The 19236-nt window shown below is 46.0% G+C and overlaps 1 protein-coding gene across 1 annotated transcript in view; it reads left to right on the top strand.

The window, feature by feature from the left end:
- Positions 1-9104: 9104 nt before the first annotated feature.
- Positions 9105-19236, top strand: part of fam107b (family with sequence similarity 107 member B) — a 28614-nt gene continuing 18482 nt past the window's right edge. Inside the window, exon 1 of the mRNA XM_083654504.1 lies at positions 9105-9269. The gene's annotated coding sequence lies outside the window, so the exon portion shown is untranslated. The remainder of the gene's footprint in view (positions 9270-19236) is intronic.

Raw genomic sequence — 19236 nt, 5'->3', positions numbered from 1 at the left:
ATGGAGGGACAGAGAGACAGAGGATGAATGGAGGGACAGAGGGACAGAGAGACAGAGGATGGATGGAGGGACAGAGGGACAGAGGGATGAATGGAGGGACAGAGGGACAGAGGATGAATGGAGGGACAGAGGGACAGAGAGACAGAGGATGGATGGAGGGACAGAGGGTGGATGGAGGGACAGAGGGACAGAGGGTGGATGGAGGGACAGAGGGACAGAGGATGGATGGAGGGACAGAGGGTGGATGGAGGGACAGAGGGACAGAGGGTGGATGGAGGGACAGAGGGTGGATGGAGGGACAGAGAGACAGAGGGTGGATGGAGGGACAGAGGGTGGATGGAGGGACAGAGGGACAGAGGGTGGATGGAGGGACAGAGGGACAGAGGGTGGATGGAGGGACAGAGGGACAGAGGATGAATGGAGGGACAGAGGGACAGAGGATGGATGGAGGGACAGAGGGACAGAGGACAGATGGAGGGACAGAGGGACAGAGGATGAATGGAGGGACAGAGGGACAGACATATAGGTGGCTCTCCATTATTCCTTGTCTCTCAGGGATCTGCTCAGGCCTGCTCACCTCTTACGTGTGACCTGGTTTCTCTTTTCCACTTTGCTTCTGCAGCTTTATTGTTAACTAACTTTACAGCCACTCCAGGTCGGGGCATAGCTGGGTGAGCCTGAGGCCTAGGCCTTCTTGCCTAGGCCTCATCCAATCACGAGACTTTAAAACTTTCTAAATGGCCGACATTACTGTCTTTCAGAGGCTGTAATGGGCTGATTTGTAGAGATAGAGTGAGGCTCCTGCTAACATGTGAAACTAGAAGACCTAAGAGGCATTGGTGCCAACCCTGTCATGTTCACTTGTTGGGAAGGAGGCTAAATAATGCTCTAAATTTAGGCTAGATTTTGGCGAGGCAAAAAGTGGCATGGCCATTTTCTAAGGGGTCCCTTGACCTCTCACCTCAACACCACCACCGGCACCAAATCTACACTCAGCAAAACCAACCCGATCTCCAAAAAAATTGTAAAATAGCAACGTTTGTGGACAAACGTTGGTATTTTACAATGTCGGCTAAGAAATTGTAAAATGGGAACGTACGTGTCTACAGCGGTGGGCGTGGTTTGGGCGTGTTTTACGGAGATTTTCTGTTTCTAACCCCTCCCCCTACTCTAATCCTAACCCTAAAATCTCAGAACGTTACTATTTTACAATTTTCGAGCCGAAATTGTAAAATAGCAACGTTGGTCCATATCGTTGGTATTATACAATTTTCTGTGAGACTGTGTTGGCAAAACGGGACCCATCTCACGCACCATTGACAACCCAACCATGCACCCCGACTCTGGAATTCCCTCCCCCAGCCTATCAGAGATTCACCTTCACTCCCCACTTTTAAATCCCAACTCAAAACCTACCTGTTCTCCCAAGCTTACAACCTCCCCTACCCTTAACCACCTCTTCCTACCTCGCCTCCCCCCATTTTTGCATACTGGGGTCCCTAAAACCGTTTTGGAATTGCCTAAATTGGGTGTGAGTGGAAAGTTGATACTCTTGTTATTAGAATATAGGAGAAATGATGTGATGATGCTGCCATGCCTTTTGAGCTGAGCTAAGTGCTGTTTGAATCCTCTACCCACAAGGCTTGGTCAGTGTCAAAAGTGGGGTTTTGCTAGGTGTCAACAGGGTGCACGTGCAATTAGACCCTTTTGACAGAAAACAAAAACTTTTAATGACTTTGCAATACAATGATTTCCCTCCCTGACCCTGTGAACAAATGGAATGACCTGTCATGTTTCCTAAAGAGCAGGTGGACCATGTGTCCCAGGACACATGACTTATTCATGTGTCCTGGCTGGGACACATTCAAAGAACTGAAGAACCCCTGTAGAACTCTTACTATCAGACCTCATATTGACCAGTTCACACTCCTTAACAACCTAACAACCTTATAGAATAACATTTGAATCTAGGCCTAAGTATTCAATGGGAACATTAAAACATTTACATTCATCTACTATTGGCCTAGATTATATTAATTAGGATATGAATAAGATACTAAAACTGATGTGATCATGCTATTGTGCAGCTACTTACGTCAGCACGCATTTTTTGAGTTGACCTAAGTGCTGGTAGATCCTCTACCCACAATCAGAGCCATTGAGAGAAATGGCTCTGACCACAAGGCTTGTTCAGTGTCAAAAGTGGGCTTTTTCTTCATGTCAAAGCAACGTAAGTGCAGATACGCCCTTTTGGCAGCTGTGATAGCAAATTGCTATCACACAGCAAGCAAACTTTTTTGCAGTGTTATACTTTAGTGTGTGATCAAATAGACATGGTGTAACTCTGGTCTAACTCTCATTACTTTGACCTTCCTGTACTGTAACGGAGCCATCTGCTCTTATTCATATTAGCAGTCATTAGGCTAAGTGGAAAGGCTGTGTGGAGCTCAGTCAATCTGGGTGGCTTGAGCAGTAATAACAGCCTCCACAGCCTCCCAGTACTGCAGTTATATGACTTTCATCTTTGCATGTGCTCACACTCATGGCATGCAAACACATGCAAACATGCACATGGACACACACGTACACACACACACACACACACACACACACACACACACACACACACACACACACACACACACACACACACACACACACACACACACACACACACACACACACACACACACACACACACACACACACACTCTCTCTCTCTCTCTCTCTCTCTCTCTCTCTCTCTCTCTCTCTCTCACACACACACACACACACACACGGACACACGGACACACACACACTCTCTCTCTCTCTCTCTCTCTCACACACACACACACACACACACACACACACACACACACACACACGCAGACACCCACACACACACGCAGACACCCACACTCGCTCTCTCTCTCTCTCTCTCTCTCTCTCTCTCACACACACACACACACACACACACACACACACACACACACACACACACACACACACACACACACGCAGGCATGCTTGCAGTAAAAGGAAATAGCGTGCAGCCTGTAATTTAATAGTTTATATGCCTTTCATTCAATCCATTTTCGTGTGAGCAGTGTGGATTTGTGGTATCTAATATTCACTGTATATGGCTCAGAGGAATGTGTGGTACAGCAGCTGTAACAAACAGATAAGAGGGAAAGATATGTTTTTGATAAGGAATAATAAAAACAAGCGGAAGGTTCAAAAAGCTTCTAATGTTATCTCCGAGTACAGTAGGTAAACTACAAAGGGACACCCCCTGAAAAAGTAGAATGGTTTAGCCGTATAATAGTAGTCTCAGGAATTGTTATTGCATTCATGTCCTTCTCCTTAGGGCAATGTGTATAGGCAACGTGATAGAGAGAGACATAGTCAGTGACAGAGTCATGTCCTTCTCCTTAGGGCAATGTGTATAGGTTAGTGATAGAGAGAGACATAGTCAGTGACAGAGTCATGTCCTTCTCCTTAGGGAAATGTGTATAGGTTAGTGATAGAGAGAGACATAGTCAGTGACAGAGTCATGTCCTTCTCCTTAGGGCAATGTGTATAGGTTAGTGATAGAGAGAGACATAGTCAGTGACAGAGTCATGTCCTTCTCCTTAGGGCAATGTGTATAGGTTAGTGATAGAGAGAGACATAGTCAGTGACAGAGTCATGTCCTTCTCCTTAGGGCAATGTGTATAGGTTAGTGATAGAGAGAGACATAGTCAGTGACAGAGTCATGTCCTTCTCCTTAGGGAAATGTGGAGAGAGAGGAACACAAGTGGATAGTGAACGACTCCATGATAGGTTGAATACCAAAATAAGAGAGATCATTTTCTCAAGTGTGTTGAGAGGATGACACAGCACTTGCCTCACAAACCTCATTCAGCGAGGCTGTGTGTGTGTGTGTGTGTGTGTGTGTGTGTGTGTGTGTGTGTGTCTGTGTGTGTGTGTGTGTGTGTGTCTGTGTGTGTGTGTGTCTGTCTGTGTGTGTGTGTGTGTGTGTGTGTGTGTGTGTGTGTGTGTGTGTGTGTGTGTGTGTGTGTGTGTGTGTGCAGAATGGGATGCTGTAGTGGGTGAGTCATCCAACAGTGATTGAATTAGCTGAACTTTTGGCTGCACACTGGCAGACAAGGGAAGGGAGAGACAGAGGCAGGAGAAGCAGAGAGTGTTACGTTCTACCCCGAGACAGACAGGCTGATAGTGGGAGTGTCACAATACTTGTATAAAAAAATACAAATGACACAGTTTTATTAAAGCCAGACAAACTGTCTGTACACACCCTCACACACACACACACACACACACACACACACACACACACACACACACACACACACACACACACACACACACACACACACACACGTCACACACACTATGCTCTCACACAGACATTGGCAGACGTTGGCAGTTTCTTCCAAAACACATTTGACATAGATATGGAATATTACTACAGTACAGAAATGTATCTTGTGGTTTGCTCCAGCAGTTTATTGAGGTTATATGCCCTAACTGTTGCTGGGTCAGAAATGAGGGAGGAGGGAAATAGCGGAAAGAATGCATTACTGGTATGTCTGTTTTGGATGAAATAGGGCAGAGGAGAGAGAGAGAGAGAGAGAGAGAGAGAGAGAGAGAGAGAGAGAGAGAGAGAGAGAGAGAGAGAGAGAGAGAGAGAGAGATGGTGGCTTGAAGTCAAAACAGAGGCAATTTAAATGAATATCTCTGTCATTGATTTGGTTTATATAAGCTGTTATAATTATTATATAGCGGATGAGGAGTGGTGAAATTCCATTCTACAACAGTCATACTGTAATTATGTAAAAATTTCACCCGAGTACAATCTTCTGAAATCATGGAGATTTCCTCAAAAGCACATTTAGCGCAAGGTGGGCGTGCTGCTGGTATATAAGCCCTCAGTCATTCAGAAGTAGGTCACATCTCACATGCAAGGAGGGGCTGTTTATAACACTACAATTACATGTGATTATTTACAAGCTACTCCATCCCATGCCATAGCAGCTCAGATGTATGCATGGATTCAGCATCTCAGCAGCCATTATTTTATTCTCAAGCTTTTCGTTCTGTATTATGCATTTTTCAGTCATGCATTACCATTATCAAATCTATGATGACCTATCTGCTAACTAAAGCCATGTCAGTTTGTATTTTATTGTAACGGTACCAAAGTGAATGTCCACAAAAATCAAGCCAAGTCTTAAATTCATTTGAACTAAGAAAATGTCCCCTGCCTCATGTTTACAACGGACCCAGGATAGAAAACCCCCCAGATTTTTTTTTAAAGTGATTCACTGCTATCTGTCGTACGACCCGCCCTCGCTTACAGGAAGCCATCGCCATCACCATGGCTTTCAGATAACTGCTATATCCTGTTTAAAGTAGCTCGGCCCCTGGAGGCCTGACAAAGAGGAGACAAGGGGGGGGGGGGGGGTATGTACACAAACACACATGTGCACACATACACACAAAATCTGTGGGAAACCCTCCGATGATAACAGAAACATCTGCGTCAGATATTCGACTTTCAAACAAGGTCCAAGGATAACTGGAGATGGGGGGGAAGAACAGACATCCAGTTTCCAGGCAGTAACATCCAGTAGGGGAAACCCCCATGTTCAGAGAGGAAGAGCGCTGGGGTCACCAGCATGACCTTCGCTATCCATATGAGCCACCCAGCCAAGGGTGCATGCAGAGTGGCACCGTGGAGTACGTCCTCATGTTTAGGCATGTGTGACTGGACATGAAGACATAATTGCCATACAAGCACGTTTATACGAGTATTGCAGCCATGTGTCATATCATGTCCGTTCATACCAAGAGGTGTAGTAGGTCAATTATAAGGTAATCAGAGTAATGACCATAGTGGTTTTGTGTAGAATTTTTTCCCTCTGTATTAACTAGAACAGTAAAAGGGGTTTATCTACACTCGGTAGGTGTCTCATAGTCATATCTGAACCACATCTCAGTTGTGGTATGAGAAGAAACACACAAACTTCCTTGAAACACCAACCGTTTACCCCACAACGGAAACCACTGACGTGCTCTGTGTACACAGAACCGTTTCCATAGCAATCAGGAAGTACTTTCTACTAGCAGCGATAAATGTTTGCGTCTCTAACGGCCAGAGTTTAGAGAGCAGTTAAAGTGTTTGTTTTAGACCGGCGAAATGTGTCTATCAGCAGAGCCCAAGATGAAGTAATGTCGGTTTGATTATTTTGAGTTGAGCGATAGGATGAGAATCCAAATAGGGTGATGGCTGTGTAATGCAATGATTCCCAAGGGGTACGTATGCGTACCCCTAGGGGTACATGTACCCCTAGAGGTACTTGAGCAGCTTGCAGGGAGTAGCTACGTGGGAACTTGGAACATTGGGGATTACAATTTATTTCCAAAATGATTCAAACAAAAATATTCCAAGTCATTTCATAAGTCCATTGCTAAAATGGTACGTGCCCGTCGCAACTATTCCGCCCCGGCAGCTGTCAACTGTTGGCTCAAAAACGTCTTTGCTGTCGCTCCAAATTCAGGTTTATAGGGGAGCCCGGTGACCAAAGGGAAAAAGAGGCCACGCCCACACACCAGTAGTACAGTATAAAATAAATTTTATATGGATTTATTTGACTTGTACGTCTGAATATTAGACTAAAGGTTATAGAACAACTTTAGGAGAATCGTCAACACGCATGATTGAGGGGGTATATTGGCATGGTAAAACAGCTCAAGGGGTACAACAACAACAACAAAAAGTTGGGAACCGGGGGCGTCTAAGTAGTGTAGAGGTAAAAGCACTTGGGAAACACTGGTTGTAATGAATCCTTACACAGCCATCACCCTATTCAGATTCTCTTCCTGTTGCTCAACTCTAAATAATGATAAAAATGCCAGTCGTGATTGGTTGTTATCGCTCTGAGTTTTGGTTAATGTCTCAACCGCCCCCCCTCCCCCTCTCCCTTTCTCACACACACACACACACACACACACATCTGTTTCCTGCATGGCGGGAGGCGGGTCTGTGGAGGGAGGGTCCTGTCTGTCAGTGGCGACCCCTCTCATGACTCATCCTATTGTTCAACACAACACACTTACTGTAGTAGTCATCCCGTTCCTAAATGATGAGAAGGTGTTCAGGAATGCCTTACTCCTCTGAGCAGCCCCCCCCCTCCTCCTCTGAGCAGCCCCCCTCCTCCTCTGAGCAGCCCCCCTCCTCCTCTGAGCAGCCCCCCTCCTCCTCTGAGCAGCCCCCCTCCTCCTCTGAGCAGCCCCCCTCCTCCCACATGTTTGAACTTCAATCCTCTGGGCCTCTGGTCTCTTTTTGTCATTTCCAGTAAGCCTGTTCTGTAATCGTATAGTAATTTCATCGGATACAGCAGATATACTGTATGATCAAAACCAGCAGATATAGTCAAAACACAGTAGCATCCAAGCAGGCTAGTGTAATCTGACAGATCACCATGAAACTAGAAGGTTTGAGATTAACAGAAGGATGGTGGATAAGCAGATGGGCTGAGCCTTCATCAGTAAGAAGATTACTCTTCATCACATGAGGATGCTCAGGAGATTCAGTCTGCTCATACTGCTACAGTGTGACAAGGCAGTAGATGACTGATCGGTTTTAATCAATGTTGCAAATCAGTACTGCGAGACTATTGTCCCCCCGCCCCCCCCGCTTTGGACCCCAGAAGATTTATGAATTGTTCAACTTCAGCATTATTTCATTTACAAGAAGTTAACACAGTTAGATTATGTAGAAGAATGTTTTGATCCTAGTTTCTCTGTTATATGTCTATCTATAATACAGACAGTCATGGAGTTCTGGACAAAATCTGACACGAAAAAATATTCTCAGGCTTGGGTCTGAGACAAAATAACTAAATTAGGGGTTCTTGATATGAAAAGAGTTGAGAATCACTTTTGTAAAAATAAATGATCTGTCGGAGTGAATGTTAAAACCTCCCCCATATGAAAAAGATCGCCTCGCCTGCAGCTCGCTGAGCTGGGCCTGCAGCTCGCATAGGCAGCTCAGCCGCTGTGCGGCCTCGTCCGCAGCTCGGCTGCTGCGAGCCTCGCCTATTGGCGGGCACGAAATGTCTCCCTTTTCTCTCCCTCAGTCTCTCTCCCCCTCTCTCTCTCTCTCTCTCCCTCAGTCTCTCTCCCTCTCCCCCAGTCTCTCCCCTCTCTCTCCCTCTCTGTGTGTGTGTGTGTGTGTGTGTGTGTGTGTCACTGATGACATCATCAGTGATGGTATGACATCATTGATGACATCATCAGTGATGGTATGACATCACTGATGACATCATCAGTGATGGTATGACATCATTGATGACATCATCAGTGATGGTATGACATCACTGATGACATCATCAGTGATGGTATGACATCACTGATGACATCATCATTGATGGTATGACATCACTGCTGACATCATCAGTGATGGTATGACATCATTAATGACATCACTGATGACATCATTGATGACATCACTGATGACATCACACCATTAGGTAATTAGGGCAATCACCTAATTAAAAAATCCGGCTCCGTGAGGTCACCCGCACGGGTGCTTACCCCCTGAAAGTGAAACTGATAGATAGATAAAAATTATACCGCAGAAAACCCAACAGTAAAATCAGAGTTTAAAAATAAAATACCATGAATGATCACTGTAAACTCACTTCACTCTTACAGACACAACAGACCTTTTAGCAATAATCATGTGAGTATTCAAATCTCTGATCATTTGAATACCATGATGGCACACCAAGAAATCAATAAACTGTAGACAGGTAATATGGTAGGCTACTATGTATTCATTATCATCATGTGGCCTATTCGAAATTTGAATATTTGTGTGCGTGCGCGTGCGTGTGCGTGTGTGTGTGTGTGTGTGTGTGCGTGCGTGTGTGTGTGTGTGCGTGCGTGTGTGCGTGCGTGTGTGTTTTGCGCTGCACCCACGCCCCGCCCAGAGCGTCGAGGGGTCTCCCCACTCCCCAGCAGAGGAGGAGGAGCCCCCGCGTGACGTCACATCACCCCTCCCACCCAGCTTTCATTTACATTTTCTATGGGTCCTGAGCTCCAGCCACAGCTATTGAACACTTTCCAAAGCGGGCAGAACAGCAGCAGCAGCGGGCAAACGGACACACCTTAACCCCACAGAAGTGCTCCGTGGACGCGCTGATGTAGCCGCAACCACTTTGTCATCTGAAATATTGCACAAGTTGAGTTGAAGAAGTCGCGGCGGGGTCGAGTTTGAGGTAAGGCGTGTGCGTGTTTTTCCTCTGATTGTTTCATGAGCGCACTAACAAAGCGGCGGCAGCACGTTTTCACTGTCTGTCCGGGTCCCGTCTCATCTCGAGTCGGGCCCCCCGCGTTAACAACATCGCCAGGTTTAAAGAAGGGACAGAAACCCAAAGGGAAGAAAGACGCGCAGAATAGGAAGAGAATGCATGTTGCAAAAGACTTTACTATTGTTTCATTGTGTCCTTTTGTTGCAGCAGCGCATGACTAGACGGGACAGTGAGCGCTGAGATTGTTGGACTGCATGTACAGACTCCAGTTTCGTGTCACTTTGTAGCAGATCCGTGTTGTTACTCGTGGCAGTTGAGCTATATAATACATGGGAGGGTTATATAAATAAAAAAAATCTGTTATGTTCAAAAGTGTTACCGTGGTGTTCAGCATAGATCATACTACTACGTGGTAGTAGTAGTACTCCTATAGTATTGCTATAACGTTACAGTAATATTTACATTATTTGTTGCTGTATGGATCAGTATCCTTCTAAAATCCATGAGAGTTGTGTACTCTAGAGTTTCTCTGCTCCATTGCTAGTGTGCAAAGATTGATGCTATTTAATACTTAGTCCCAATGAGGCCCATTTGTGAGACAAACAAGAAGACCATATTTAATTGATGAGGTCTAGTTGAATGCATCATGTGTGAGTAAGACTGTGTGTAATAGCACGACCATGACCACTGTGACAAACAACTCTGTTTCTGATCAAGCACAGAGTCTGACACACTGGCCTGTGCTGTCATCAACTGTCATGTGTGTGTGTGTGTGTGTGTGTGTGTGTGTGTGTGTCCTGTTTTATTTCTTTATTATATATTTTATATATCTTTACAGGTTTGTCAATTGGAACCTTTTGGCACTTCTGTTTTGCTTTGTCGAAAACACTGCCTCAGACAGTTGCTGTCAAACTTTAACAAGAGTGTATATGCAAACACGATCCCAACCCCAGGCAGAGTGTGTGTGTGTGTGTGTGTGTGTGTGTGTGTGTGTGTGTGTGTGTGTGTGTGTGTGTGTAGTACTGTGTTTGCTAGGTGGAGGTGGCCGCAGCAGCCTGGCAAACACAAGTGACCGCCCTTCTTATCATGTGAAGCAGCAACTCTACTTTTAACTCTTTTAACTCTTTTTTTAGACAGAGAGAAATAAGGCAGATGATATGAATGAGTTTTCGGTCCGTCTCGGTGCAGAGCTAAAGAGTGTGTGTGTGTGTGTGTGTGTGTGTGTGTGTGTGTGTGTGTGTGTGTGTGTGTACGGGGAGGGGAAAGGCCTCGCACATGTGTTAGTCATTTGGAGGAGAGTTTGCTAAACGATTGACATCTGTTTTCTGATCTTTGAACCCCCTCTTCCCTCCTCTCCTCTGTTTCTCTTACTCCTTCTCGCTCGCTGACTGTCTCTATTTCCCGTAAGGGCCGGTGGTGTCGACTGGAGTGTGTGCTGCCGGGTGTTGCTTCATGCTTATGGCACTCAAAAGAGTCTAAACATGTGAAGGAAATGGCTTGATCTTCCATTCCAAAATGGCATGTGAGCATTCTGGTGCATTTCTCAGTTTTCAGCGTGGAATGTGCATTCCATTGGGGAGGGCTTGGCCCTGAGCTGAAGGAGTGAAGGTATTTGGGACAGGAGACTGGTTTGTGTGTGTCCTGAAGGGGGGTAACTCCCTATAACTGGCAACCACATGTGTGCTGACAGCATTATCTCCCTCGGTCCTGCTGCTCTGTCTGTGGGCACACACATTCTTCACGACTCAGCAGAATTCACTGAGCCCCCAGACTAAAGACCTAGGCTACACAAGCCGCACCATTCCTGTGTGTGTGTGTGTGTGGGTGTGTGTCTGTGTGGGTGTGTGTCTGTGTCTGTGTGGGTGTGTGTGTGTGATTTCACCAAAGTCCCTTGCGCTTTTGTAGTACATACAGTACATGGACAGTGAAAGACATGTTGTTCTGTAGCACATGTATCTAAAGTGTATCTCCTGGAATGACAGTGTAACTAAGTTTTCGGAGTGTATCTCTATCTGTAGGCTATTGTATTGAGAGTGGGCTCCTCGTGATTTTATTAAAAGCATCTTGACTTTTTAGTTCACTAGGCATCTCGTGCGCTCGATTCCTAGGCTCACCCACTGCAGCTGGCCGAGCTGGACCCTGCAGCTCGGCTGCTGCGCGGCCTCACCTGCCCTATTGGCACGAGCGGGTGTGTGTGTTGCTCACAAAATGTTATTGCTTGTTATTAGTGATGATGTCATCAGTGACTTATGACATCACTGATGACATCATCAGTGATGTCACAATGCTGATGATGTCACTGATGACCTCATCAGTGATGTCACAATACACAATTGCAAAAGTGACATCACTGATGACATCACTTATGACATCATCAGTGATTTATGACATCACTGATGACACCATCAGTGGGACAAAAATTTAAACAGAACATAGAAACATTGCCCACATTGCCAAATGTGTATATATATATATATATAAAATAATAATATATAAGATGGATGGATTCCTATCCATCTTAGAATTGTTGTGCTCACATTCACTGCTCTATAACCAAGAGCTGGGCCTTTTTGGTTTGACCTCGCTGGACATTGGACGTCACCCTTCCTGGTGACGTGGGGTTACTGCTGACCTAGGAAGCTAACTTGAAATAGAGTTTGTTTAGTTCCCAAACTCCACACAAACCATGCATATCAACACAAAGCTAACCCCTTGTTAGCTCAATATATGTTGTAACTAAGATATTCGATTAAAAAATATATTTTCCAACCACACCTGCCGAAAGTCTCCTAAGTGGGTGTGTCTGTGGAAAACTATGGGTAAAACCCATGTGACAAAACTACAGGAAGTGAGTTGAAGTTGGGGGGTGTCTTGCTTGAAATCCCATCGTCTTTGATGGGCCTGGGGTGTGGGCGGTGTCTTTCTGTCTGTCTGTCAGCCCAGAGTCTCCACCCTACGAATCGAGCGCGCGTAGCACACTCGATTCCTAGTTGTTAAAATGTGCTGAAAATGTTCAAAAAGTACTGATACACTCACTGAAATCATTTCACCACCTTTTATATTGAAGACGCAGGCGCGCTGTGCTGTTGCTAACTTTTGTTGATGATGGACAGTATTTACTGTTTTCAAAGCGTGGTAATTAAACACGGTTTTGATGGTAATTCAAATTTGAAATAGGGCTGCATGAGAGGAAATCGCATTTTCATCGTCAAAAAAAACGGTTTATTTACACACGCCATGGCCTTGCATTTACCACTCGGCATGCGATCGTTTTGTCTTGTGTTGTAAATCCGGCGCACACCTTTGTCTTTCCCTTGCAGCGGGGCGCTCCGCCCCTCTGACAAAGCCCAAACACACTGTGTGTAGTTTTAGCTCCAGTCGCTAACAGAGAGCCATGCTTGTGGGCATCATAGGCTATTCAATGTTTGGGGGCGGGATCTAAAACATCAAAACTGTCTAGCTAATATGCATACTTCAATATTTGTTTTATTTATCGCAAATCGTATCGTCATCATCGCAATATATTGAATGAACAATGTTATCGCACAAGATTTTCCTCATATCTTGCAGGCCTATTTTGAAACGGTATTAAGTTAACCGTCGGATTTTTTTTTTATCGCGGTTTATCATTAAACCGGTAATCATTTCATGCCTAATCTTGCTCCACTGGTACACAGACATGAAGGAATGCATCGCAGATTCTCTCCATGTGGACTGAACCAGCCACAATATGATGATCTTATGATGCAATGAAAACGCTCAGTGATGCAATCTCAGATTCCTGCAACAGCACAAAGGATCTGTTTACACTGTGCTGTGGTTCGGTTGCCATGGTTTTACATTATGATGTCACAATTCAGATATTGAGTTTCTTGACGGGGAGATGGTGGTGAGGGTGTTGTGCCTCCAGAGATAGTCGTACACATCTGAAACGACGCCTTTGTTTGAGCATGTTCAGAATTTTAAGTTGATGTACTTATTCCATTATAAGAAGAGAGATACACGCATGCACGTACACACGCGCACGCACACACACACACACACACACACACACACACACACACACACACACACACACACACACACACACACACACACACACACACACACGCAGAGTCAGCTCCTCCCTACAATCCCATTGATTTTCCTCCTGCTATGCAGGAGCCTCAATCACAATAAAGTACCATTACTGTGCAGGCCACTTTGTGTAGTCATAGTGAATGGATGACACACACACACACACACACACACACAGACACACACACACACACACACACACACACACACACACACACACACACACACACACACACGTCACACACACAGGCACACTCTAAATACCTTCCTCCTCCTTATAGCTTGTTAGGTTGAAGTATAGAGAGATTTGGGAGTCTGAGCTGCATGGATTGGATTAAAGTGTTGGTAGTCTGTATCAAGACATATGATCCTGTCTTATTACAGAGATACACAGGAACACACACACACACACACACACACACACACGCCGCCCACGGGCCAGCAGAGCCACATCCCTCCCTCTCTCTCTCTCTCTCTCTGCCTGAGGTCAGCTGGCTTTCCACACTGTACACCCAGAATGGATTTGGAAAGTTTCAACAGGCAAAGAAACCGCATGATTGCCTACTGTCCAAGCTAAAAGTGTGTGTGTGTGTGTGTGTGTGTGTGTGTGTGTGTGTGTGTGTGTGTGTGTGTGTGTGTGTGTGTGTGTGTGTGTGTGTGTGTGTGTGTGTGTGTGTGTGTGTGTGTGTGTGTGTGTGTCTGTGTGTGTGTGTGTGTGTGTGTGTGTGTGTGTCTGTGTGTGTTAGGGGTGTAACAATACGCATATTCATGAACCATTTAGGTACGAGGATTTAGGTTTAATATACGCATTACAGATCGAAATCTTTCACTGCTGAACAGCGCAGGTCTTCTACAAGGATATCATGGTCAACTAAAACTGAGACGAAAAAGACTCAAGAGTAAAGGTCCTTACACATCAAGAGCAATGCGAATATACGGCACGAAATTGCAATGCGAGTTTTGACCCACCTGTCAATCACAGCCACAGATGTGTACACGTCGGAAGCGAATTTCTGAAAAATCGACCGTGGTTCGAAAAAATAAACACCGCAATAACGCTGGGCGAAACTTCGCCGTTGGTATGCACGGTTGCATTGACTGATATAGGTTTGGAAAATATTATTGACGTGCGAATTAATTGCACGAAAAAAACGTGCTTGGTGTGTAAGGACCTTAAATTGAAATAAAAATGTTAAATAATGAAGTGAAAATAAAATTAATATGTAAAATTAATAAAAAAATACATTTCTAATCAAGGAAATTTCTCTGGCATTACTTTTGAGCTGTAATGAAAATGAACCTAACCCTGACTCCACTGTCGTATCGAACCGAGCCGTGAATTTTGTGAACCGTTACACCCCCTTGTGTGTGTGTGTGTGTGTGTGTGTGTGTGTGTGAGAGTGTGTGTGTGTGCGTGTGTGCGTGTGTGTGTGTGTGTATAATACATTTTCTGTCGTTCTGAGCATAAAGGACAGAATCAGAGAGGACAAAGACTTTGTGTGGGCCTGTTTATGGATACCTGGTGACCTCGTTATCGGCGTATATGGGGGTGCCTGCGTACGCGCGCGCTCAGTCAGCACTCCCATGTGTCCCGTCTGTCTGTAAACCCAAGATTGTCTGGTCGCCCACGGTAACAGTTGTTATTGGGGTTTTTCTGCACCAGCATGTAAACAAAGGAGAACCTCCCTAATCCTCCCCGACGTGCCTCGCAGCCAATGAGATTGGAGCTCCCGGCCGGGCTCGGCCAGTAGATGAGGAGGAGGGGCGGGACTCTCCTCTCGGAGGGGCTTGGAGGGGGGAAAAAACAGCAGTGAAGCACAAAGCTTTGAATGTGGAACTGGAGCAGACAGCAGAGCGTAACAAAGAGACACTGCCTTTTATGGCTGGATGGCAGCTCACACTACTGAACCAGACCAAAGCCAATGTGTTGCTTTTTATGACGGGCGGTTGAGACCGCCACAGGGACAGTCTGATATTGGAACTGGTTAATAGGGTGACGTTTAGGAGGGCGATGTGACGTTTAGGAGGGCGATGTGACAGACAGGCTTTCATGTAGGTCAGTGCAGCGTGTGACTGCAGGTTTGCATCATGGTGGGCGGCAGCAGGGCTCCCACGGCTCCTCGAAAGTCGAAATCCTTGAAAGTTTGTGAATTTGAGAGAAAAACCAGCCTCGAAACGATTTTTTTTAAATGATTTAAAGTTTTTATTATTTTCACAACAATCATCAGTATGGTCCCTCATACATAGTAAATAACTTAAAAGGAAAAACAGACCAAAACAAACAAATAATGACAAAACAAAAAGGCACAGCAACTTTTTAAATCTTACATCATGTAGCTCTATCAGTCCAGAGTCCTTCCCTATGATAAAGTGTCCTCCAGTAGCCAGATATGTCCCCCATTTCAAGGTGAAGACCTCCAATCTGTTGTGCATCCTATAGGACAAATGTTCATAGGAGGCCACCCTTCCCAGTTCAATCAACCATTCCTGCATGGAAACGATTTTGTCCAAGACACAATTTTTTTTTTAACTTTACGTGTGCACGTGATGGATTCAACCTTGAATCCTTGAATCTGAGGGAAGTGGGCCTGGAAAGTCTTTAAAAAGTCCTTGAAGTTGATGTTTGAGAAGGTGTGTGGGTCGGGACTGGGTGCGAAAGAGCCACATTAAAAGCGTATGGATAACTTGTGTCTTTTTAGGGCGTGTCCCCCTCATATGTCATATTGTCATATGTCTCTGTCCAACTGTTCTCGTCAGATGTATACATATATCCATACATGACATGTGTCGGTGCCAGCTGTGAGGGGGTATAGGACCGCCTTTGTGTCTGACTGACAGCTGTGACCCCAAACGACTGAGTGACTCTGCAGGAGGAGGACGTTATGCTCAGTGCTTGGTCGGAGTAAGCGATTTTGATTTGGGGTCTGGTTGGAGACAGGTGTAGAGAGAGTAGCCTGTGCCTCCCATGTGCTTCTGTCACTCCTGCCCGGTTGTGTGTGTGGAGGTATCTGTGCTCGCCGATCATCTATACGCTTCATCACATTCCCACGCCTCCACTCAAAGCCTTTTCAACCAGCCTCCATTCATTCTGTCACCTGCCTGCGCCCGGGGCCGTCACCTCAGCGCGTGTAGCAACAGGAGCGCAGAATGACTTGAGTCCATGCTGCTGAACACAAACTGACCCGACATGTTTCAGAGGGAAACATCACAGAGAATCACGATACAACTGTGTCTCTTCACACTGAAATCCATTACTCTTGTTATTGCAAACTGATTTTTATCGTTCCCCATCACGCATTAAGGGACTGGTCTGCACACACACGCACACGCGCACACACACACACACACACACACACACACACACACACACACACACACACACACACACACACACACACACACACACACACACACACACACACACTGCATTAAGGGGCTGGTCTGCACACACACAAAAAGTCTAATATTTGCTCACACTGCAGGCAGATCTTCCAAACCAAATATGGAAGTTTTCAGCCTCACCTTATCATCAGACTTCACTGTAGTCTGGAGCCAGTGCAGTCTGGACCAGTCTGGAGCCAGTGCAGTCTGGACCAGTCTGTAGTCTGGAGCCAGTGCTGTCTGGACCGGTCTGTAGTCTGGAGCCAGTGCTGTCTGGACCGGTCTGTAGTCTGGAGCCAGTGCAGTCTGGACCAGTCTGTAGTCTGGAGCCAGTGCTGTCTGGACCGGTCTGTAGTCTGGAGCCAGTGCAGTCTGGACCGGTCTGTAGTCTGGAGCCAGTGCAGTCTGGACCGGTCTGTAGTCTGGAGCCAGTGCAGTCTGGACCGGTCTGTAGTCTGGAGCCAGTGCAGTCTGGACCAGTCTGGAGTCAGTGCAGTCTGGACCGGTCTGTAGTCTGGAGTCAGTGCAGTCTGGACCGGTCTGTAGTCTGGAGTCAGTGCAGTCTGGACCGGTCTGTAGTCTGGAGTCAGTGCAGTCTGGACCGGTCTGTAGTCTGGAGTCAGTGCAGTCTGGACCGGTCTGTAGTCTGGAGTCAGTGCAGTCTGGACCGGTCTGTAGTCTGGAGTCAGTGCAGTCTGGACCGGTCTGTAGTCTGGAGTCAGTGCAGTCTGGACTGGTCTGTAGTCTGGAGTCAGTGCAGTCTGGACCGGTCTGTAGTCTGGAGTCAGTGCAGTCTGGACCGGTCTGTAGTCTGGAGTCAGTGCAGTCTGGACTGGTCTGTAGTCTGGAGTCAGTGCAGTCTGGACCGGTCTGTAGTCTGGAGTCAGTGCAGTCTGGACTGGTCTGTAGTCTGGAGTCAGTGCAGTCTGGACCGGTCTGTAGTCTGGAGTCAGTGCAGCCTGGACAGGTCTGTAGTCTGGAGTAGGGATGTTCATTTTGAAAATTTTCCAAAATCGATAATCGGTGAGAATTAACGATCAATTATCGATTATCGATTTTATTAATACTTAGAAAATTTTCAATATTTTCAATTTTTTTTTTTTTTTTTTTTTTTTTTTTTTAACAAAATGAATGCCTATGGCAGAAAATACGAAAGACAACGTGTTCTCCTCAATGAACTCTTTATTTCAATGTGTCTCCTCTCCAACACTGCTGTCCCCGGCGCATGCCGGTGTGAATTTCTCATGTTTAAAACAGTTTTGTTGGCACAAAGGCCCGTGCCCAGCCAGAAAACTAGAGACTATATGAAGCTCCACCTCACGTTAGTCGGCTGTGCAATGGAGTGGGGCGAGGAGGAACGAATTCCACCCAAACCTAGTCCAAATTTTTTTTTTTTTTTTTTTTTTTTTTTTTTTTTTTTTTTTTTTTTTTTTTTTTTTTTTTAATAATTAAAAAATCGATCCAAATGCCACAGGATCGATTCCAATCCTTAACGATCGATTATCGATTTTCGATAATTGATGAACATCCCTAGTCTGGAGTCAGTGCAGTCTGGACAGGTCTGTAGTCTGGAGTCAGTGCAGTCTGGACCGGTCTGTAGTCTGGAGTCAGTGCAGTCTGGACCGGTCTGTAGTCTGGAGTCAGTGCAGTCTGGACCGGTCTGTAGTCTGGAGTCAGTGCAGTCTGGACCGGTCTGTAGTCTGGAGTCAGTGCAGTCTGGACCGGTCTGTAGTCTGGAGTCAGTGCAGTCTGGACAGGTCTGTAGTCTGGAGTCAGTGCAGTCTGGACCGGTCTGTAGTCTGGAGTCAGTGCAGTCTGGACCGGTCTGTAGTCTGGAGTCAGTGCAGTCTGGACCGGTCTGTAGTCTGGAGTCAGTGCAGTCTGGACCGGTCTGTAGTCTGGAGTCAGTGCAGTCTGGACCGGTCTGTAGTCTGGAGTCAGTGCAGTCTGGACCGGTCTGTAGTCTGGAGTCAGTGCAGTCTGGACCGGTCTGTAGTCTGGAGCCAGTGCAGTCTGGACCGGTCTGTAGTCTGGAGTCAGTGCAGTCTGGACCGATCTGTAGTCTGGAGTCAGTGCAGTCTGGACAGGTCTATAGTCTGGAGTCAGTGCAGCCCCAAAGCTTCTCGAAGCGATAATTAAGGAGAGATGGAAAGTATCACAGACACAGATGTAAATAACTAAAAGATGTAGAAAACACAGTTTCAGGCCAAGATTGCAGCAATGTGATCTCAGTCAGACCTCAACAATTACATTGACATGTCAAGTATAACCAATGCCAAAGATCCAACAAATGTTTTATTATGATTATTATTATTATTATTATCGTTGTTGTTGTTATAGGGCCGGCGGTCCCACGCGGCAACACGGCGTACAATTGCTCACCTGCATGGTAGTTGAGCGGGGAGGTTGCGCAGCAGCTGAGCTGCGTCTGCGAGCCCGTGAAGCGGGCGAGGCCGGGCGAGCACGTGTAGCGTGC

This window comes from Poromitra crassiceps (genome assembly GCF_964638095.1).
Source record: "Poromitra crassiceps genome assembly, chromosome: 18".
Classification (NCBI taxonomy): Eukaryota; Metazoa; Chordata; class Actinopteri; order Beryciformes; family Melamphaidae; genus Poromitra; species Poromitra crassiceps.
Note: the sequence above shows the minus strand (reverse complement) of the source record. Positions and strands in the feature narration are given on the sequence as shown.